Consider the following 7632-nt stretch of genomic DNA (forward strand, 5'->3'; position numbering starts at 1 on the left):
GGTAGGAAAAAAACACACAAACACAGAAGCAACTGGAAAAAACATAAAATGCAGGAGGAGAGTCTAAAAGAGTTTTGAGACAACATGAAATATAGCAACATCCATATAATAGGGATGGCAGAAGGAAGGGAAGCTGAGCAAAGAATAGAAAACCTGTTGGAAGAAATAATTACAGAAAACTCTCCTGACTTGGGGAAGAAAACAACCACACAAGTCCATGCACACAGAATCCTAAACAAGATGGACTGAAAAAAGAACAACACCACGACACATCCGAATCAAATTGGCAAACATCAACAACAAAGTAAGAATCTTCAAGGCTGCCAGAGAGACAGGAAGTTACCTACAAGGGATCTCCCATTAGACTATCAACTGATTTCTCAACAGAAACACATCAGGCCAGAAGGGAATGGAATGAAGTATACAAAGTGATGCAAAGCAAGGGACTGAATCTAAGGATACTCTACTCAGCAAGGAGATCATTTAAAATTAAAGGGGAAATCAGGAGCTTCACAGACCAAAAAAAGCTAAGGGACTTTATTACTACCAAGGCAACAATGCAAGAAATGCTAAAGGGACTACTGTAAAAAGAAGAAATAGAAAGGGAAGAAGGAACACAGGCATAAATAATAAAAATGGCAACAAATAAGTACCTATCAATAATAACCTTAAATGTAAATGGATAAAATTCTCCAATCAAAAGACATAGGGTAGTTGAATGGATAAGAAAACATGACCCATATATTTTTTGTCTACAGGAGACCCACCTCAGAACAAAGGACTCACACAGACAGAAAGTGAAAGGCTGGAAAAAATTATATTCAGGCAGATGAAAAAGAAAAAGTTTGAGTAGCAATTTTTATATCTGACAAAATAGAGCTCAAAGCGAAGGCCATAGCGGGATTTAAGGAAGGCAACTTCATAATACTGAAAGGATTGATTAAACAAGAGAATATAACTGTTATACATATATGTACCAAATGCAGGAACATCCAAATAAAAAAAATCTGGAAGATATCAAGGGAGATAAAAACAGAAATACAATCATAGTAGGATACTTTAATACCTCATTGACACCAGCAAATTCTTTAAACAAAAAAATTAGCAAAGAAACATGACTCATTAGATCAAATGGAATTAATTGAAATCGTCAGAACATTCCACCCCAAAACAAAGGAATACACATTCTTCTCAAGTGCACTTGGGACATTTTCAAAGATAGACCACATATTGGGACACAGACTAAGTCTCTATAAATTCAAGAAGATTTAAATCATATCAAGCATCATCTCATATCACAATGATATAAAATTAGATATCAACTACAATAAAAACAAACACATGGAGGCTAAAGAGCATGCTATTAAACAATGAATATGTTACCATAGATATTAAAGAAGAAAAAAAAATGGAACTAAATGAGAACACAGCAATCCAAAATCTATAGGACATAATGAAAGCAGTCCTGAGAGAGAAGTTCATAGCACATTAGGCATACCTCAAAAAAAAGAAAAACTGATAATAAGTTACATAACCTGACAACTGAAAGAACTAGAAAGAGAGCAATGAGAAAAGCCATGAGTTAGTAGAAGGAAGGAAGTAATAAATATCAGAATGGAAATAAATGACATAGAGACAAAAAAACAAAACAAAAGAAGCACAAACTCACAAAACAACAAAACAAACAAACAAACAAACAAACAAACAAAAAACCTCAAAAGATCAATAGAACCAATAGCTAGTTCTTTGAAAGGATAAACAAGATTGATGAACCTCTAGCCAAGCTCGCTAACAAGCAAAGAAAGAGGACTGAATTAAACAAAATAAGAAATGAAAGAGGTGAGGCAACAACTGACCTCACAGAAATACAAAGAATTATAAAAAAATACTATGAACAACTCTATTCCAGCAAACTGGAAAACCTAGACAAGTTGTACACATGCCTAGAAATATACAATCTTCCAAAACTCAATCAGGGAGATCAGAAACATGAATAGGTAAATAACTACTAGTGAAATTGAAGCAGTAATCAAAAAACTTCCAGCAAAAATAAATAAATAAATAAATAAATAAATAAATAAATAAATAAATAAATAAAATAAAAAAGCCCTGGTCTGGACAGCTTCACAAGGGGAGTTTTACCTAACATTCAAAAAGAACTAAAACTTACCCTCCTTGGACTATTCCAAAATATTCAAAAGGAAGGAACTGTTTCAAGCTCTCCTATGAAGTCAGCAATATCCTAATCAAAAAGTCAGATAAAGATACTACAAAGAACAAGAATTACAGGCAAATATCCCTGATGAACATAAATGCTTAAATCCTCAACAAAATATTATCAAATTGCATGCAGCAATACATTAAAAAGATCATACACCATGAAAAAATGGGATTTATTCTGAGGATGCAAGGTGGTACAATATTTGCAAATCAAAAAACACGATACATCACATACACGAATTCAAAGACAAAAACCACATGATCTTATCAATTGATGCAGAAAAAGCATTTGACAAAATCCAAGACCCTTTTTTTAATTTTCATAATCTAGCAAATGAGGGCATAGGATTTTGTAGCTTTGACTCTGGCACTATGATTTGCTCACATAGTGACTAGATAAGTGCAATGTCTCTGCATCACATTATCCTAAAACCTCAAGTGGAGAAAAGTGCATAGATGGTAAAAGTGGTATGCACTTTGTGAGGCAACTGTACTAATAAGATGCATTCATGAGTCTTGGGATGGCATCAGTTATTTATTCATGGATAAAATATTGAACTGGATTCACTACATTTCTACTTCTTTTTAAAAACAAATGTATATTTTATTGATTTTTTACAGAGATGAAGAGAGAGAAATATAGAGTTAGAAACATCAATGATAGAGAATCATCCATCAGCTGCCTCTTGCACACCCCCTACTGGAGATGTGCCCACAACCAAGGTACATGCCCTTGACTGGAATCGAACCTGGGGCCTTTCAGTCCGCAGGCCAATGCTCTATCCACTGAGCCAAACCGGTTTCGGCACATTTCTACTACTTTTTTTTTTTTTTTAATATATTTTATTGATTTTTTACAGAGAGGAAGTGAGAGGGATAGAGAGTTAGAAACATCAATGAGAGAGAAACATCGACCAGCTGCCTCTTGCACACCCCCTACCGGGGATATGCCCGCAACCAAGGTGCATGCCCTTGACCGGAATCGAACCTGGGACCCTTCAGTCCGCAGACCGACGCTCTACCACTGAGCCAAACCGGTTTCGGCCATTTCTACTTCTTGATGAATCCTTTCATTTCAAATACTGAGAGTTTAGCTCTGGGTGATTTGTACATAGAAAACCCTAAAGATTCCATAAAAAAACTACTAGATTTAATAAATGAATTTAGCAACATAGCAGGATACAAAATGAACACCCAGAAGTTAATGGCATTTTTATACACCAATGATGAACTCACAGAAAAAGAAACTAAAAAAACTAGAACAATCCCACTTACCATTGCAACAACAACAAAATTATAATACATAGGAATAAACTTAAGTAAGGAGGTAAATGACCTGTACTTAGAAAATTATAGGATGTTGAAAAAGATAGAGTAAGATATAAAAAATGGAAGAATACCAAGTATACTGTGTAGAGAGCAGTGGGAAATCACATGAGCATTTCTTTAATTATTGTCAGCTGAATACAGTGGTGTTGGCGGAGCCACGTCCTGGATACACACCTTGCCTGGAGACACACCTTGCCAGAGCCAGGTGTGTTGTCAGCCTTACCTTCAGCTCAAGCACCAGGGGGTGGGTTTCATTATCTAAATCCGGCCAAGCACCAGGAACAAACATGATTATCCAGGCCCACCCAGAAGTTAAGATTACAAAGAACCTACAAGAATACACATAATCCCCTTTGTCTTGGGCTTTAGTAAAACTTCCTGTTTTTTTTGCTGTATAAAATAAACCCTCTGTATTGGCTCTGGGTCCCAGTCTCTCCATCAGAGGACTGATCCCACCCTGTCTCAGCTTTCTTTACTGTATTTGTGTCTGTCTCTTTCATTTTCTCAATCCCATGTTGCCCCTACTCAGGAACTGGACACTCTCTAGCTGCACTGGATGCGGAAAAGAGAGAAATATTTATATCTAGTGTCGGATCCAGGGACCTGAATACTGGGGAACTCTCAAAAGTCAGGCGAGGGGTTCACTCTGAGAAGTGTGCCACACAACAAATTAAAGAAGCAACGTAAGGAGTGGATTGTTGTAAGAACTGGGTTTAAAACATGGGATATTCAGGGTCTCAGGAAAGAGACCTCTACTCTCAAATGCTTAAAACTATGCTTAAAGCTAGAGGATGTTCTGTTAAGCATAGTCAGATTCTTGATTTCTTAACTTTTGTTAATGAAACTTGCCCTTGGTTTCCTGAAGAGGGAACTGTCAACTTTCAAACATGGGAAAAGTTCAGGAAACAGTTGTGTGACTGATACACAGCAGAAGGTCCACAGAAGATTCCTATTCCTATACTATTGTCTTTAATTCATGATTGTCTTGATCCAGCACAGGAAAGTTTAAGAATGTCTAAGCAAGGTGTAGCCACAGCTTTACAGCCTACAGTGGAGGGGTGCGAATCTCTAAAAATACCACTTCCACCTTTGTACCTCCTCTGCCTCCACCTGTTGCTCCTGAAACCACAGTTAAGAGCCCATCTGATAAAGGTTTACCTCATAATTATGAGAAGGAGCTATCCAGGCAGAGCAGGACAAGTGTCATTGTGAGCGGGATGACTCAGATGATAAAGGTTTTGATCACAGTTGCCCAGCCTTTACAGATGGATGCAGGCGCTCTGCTGAAAGTGAAAGCAACTTAATATTTAATTTTTCTTGAGGCTTAACTATTTGCAATGGGCTGAACCAAGTAGAAAGGATTAAATGAATTTCTTAGCAACTGCCAATAATTCTTTATCTTAAAAAACAGTTTTCTTTCCCTCTCAATCCACCAGCAACTCTTAGATATTTAAATTCCTTTCTATGTGCCTGTATTATTTAAAATTTAATTTGCTGTTTTCGGATTTATGACTTTATTGTGCTGTGTTAAAAATTTTAAGATTCTAAGATTAATTTGAAAAGTGTAAAATCTGTAAAAATTGCTACCCAGGGAAGTTTAAACAAAAGCCAGATAATTTCAAGCATGCCTTATTTCATTTTAAAGAAACAGTAGATGACCAGACCATTACTAAATTTCCCAAGAGCAAACAAAATATGGGAATGGGGAGAGAAAGAATATGAGTGGTACATGTGGCCAATAAAACAGGTTCTAAGAAAATTCTCTAGAGTCTAGAGTCTAGACAGAGGAAAGTAACTGGAAAAAACACACCCAGCCCCTCATTTGAAACTTGAATAAATGAGACATTTCTCACAATTTAGGGCTATGTCTGGGATTTCTGTACTCGTGAAGAGATAAAGACTAGATTAAGGGAAATGGCATCCCCACCCAATTTTGGGTGGCTTTTGAACTGAGCCCCATATATCTTCACAGATGCTAAAATAAACCCAAAGACTGTTTTTCTTTAAAGGATGGCAAAAAATGACATAAGGAAAATATATAGGCTGTACTTAGGCAACAAGATTAGTGTTTCCATAGTAATGGGTAGTTCTTGAATAATAATGGACCACATTCCAAGATTGCCTCACAGGTCCTGGGGCACTCCTGTTTCAATAAAGGAAAATAAAATAAAATAATACTTTAACATTAAAGCCACTGAAAGTCAGTAAGATATCTCTGTTACAGAATTTGCCAAATAAAATGCCTTCATGAAATAATAATTGACTTTAAAATATCAAAGTTGTTAAGACAAATATACATAACTAAAATAAAAGTATATGGTAAATCTTTTTCAGTGATAATTATATATGAGTAAACATAATTTTCCAAATTCTTTGGTAACTTAAAGGCTTTGGAACATTGCTAAATTAAGTAATACAATTATTAACTATCTAGGTATTTAAAAATTATAAGGCACTGGAATATCAATATGAATTTGCCTCATGAAAAATCTAGAGGATAGAATTGAATCTATTAATTGAATGTGCCTTGTGTTTTGTTTGAAATACATCCTTAGAAATGTGGATATGATGCTAATCTGAGAAATGCTAGGTGTTTGGCTTGCCAGCTAGAATGTGAGGCTTCTGGAAGTTTAAAGTTCAGGTTAGGTTGGGAGAAATTGAATGGTTGTGATGGCAGAGTGCATGGAATGTGGAGGTTCATCTTTGAGAGGAATGGTTCTTGTGTTTCCTTTGAAGATATTACTAGTTGGGAGTGTATATGTGTTTTATGTATATTGCCTGAGGTGGAATTTCAAACCAGGAAATAGTATTTTGTTGGTCTAATTCACACATGTCAAACACAAGGCCCGAGGGCCAAATCCGGCCCGCCAGGCCTTGCAATGTGGCCCGCACCACGCTGTCATCACTGCACTCCGCTGTGTTACATCACAATGACGTGCGGTGACATAGGAGGCTTGTGATCTTGCCGGCCGCCTCGCCGGCGCCGTACTTGCTATCTATTATGCATGCGCATAGATAACAAGTCACGCGAGATTCAGGAGGCGTGACCTATAGTCCAGCATCCGATGTGGTTGTGCGGGTGGCAGAGCAGAGGAGAGAGTGAGTGTGCGGGCATAAAAAATACACAGCAGAAGCTGCCAGTTCCTGGCATAAAGTGCAGGCATAAAAATCGCAACAGAATCTGCTATCTGTACCCAGCCAGGCATTTATTGACTGACTTTTTTTTTTCTCCACTCCATCTGCCAAATCAAGCTATCCCTGTGCAGTTTTCAACTTTTTCCTTCTAACGTAGATTTCCAATAAACTACATCTTTTACTGCCAATATTGATCCCAAAATGTCCAGGAAAAGAAAAGTTGATGGTGAAGGCAGACAATTTAATGACAAATGGGAAAATGAATACATGTTTGTGCTTAGAGAGGGCAAACCAGTGTGTATATTGTGTTACGAGACAGTGTCGGTGATGAAAGAGTACAATATACGTCGTCATTTTGACACCAAACATAATATTAAGTATGGCAAATATACTTTGGAAGAAAAGCATAAAATTGTTAAAGAACTAAAAGGCAAACTACAATCACAGCAGCAAATGTTTACAAAGGCTACAGCGAAAAATGATGCTGCAGTGAAAGCAAGCTTTATAGTGGCTGAAGAAATTGCCCGTACTTCAAGGTGTTTTTCAGAGGGTGCCTTTTTGAAGCAATGCATGCTAAAAGTGTGTGAGCAAGTATGCCCAGACCAGATACAGAGTTTTCAAAATGTCAGTTTGTCAAGAAACACCATTGCAGATAGAGTTCAAGAACTCTCAGGAAATCTATCATCACAGCTGGCCGAACAGGCATGCAGTTATCTCGCTTTTTCACTTGCTATCGATGAAAGCACAGACAACACTGATACAGCGCAGCTGTCCATCTTTATACGTCCTACGAAGACCGACCTCTCTGTCACTGAGGAACTTTTGGATGTAGCTGCCATGCATGGGACGATGACTGGTAGAGATATATTTGAGGCTGTGGAGAAATCTATAAATAATTTTAAATTACCCTGGGAAAAGTTGGTGGGGCTAACTACCGATGGCGCACCT

The sequence above is a fragment of the Pipistrellus kuhlii genome, unplaced genomic scaffold (genome assembly GCF_014108245.1).
Source record: "Pipistrellus kuhlii isolate mPipKuh1 unplaced genomic scaffold, mPipKuh1.p scaffold_m20_p_29, whole genome shotgun sequence".
NCBI classification, from domain to species: Eukaryota; Metazoa; Chordata; class Mammalia; order Chiroptera; family Vespertilionidae; genus Pipistrellus; species Pipistrellus kuhlii.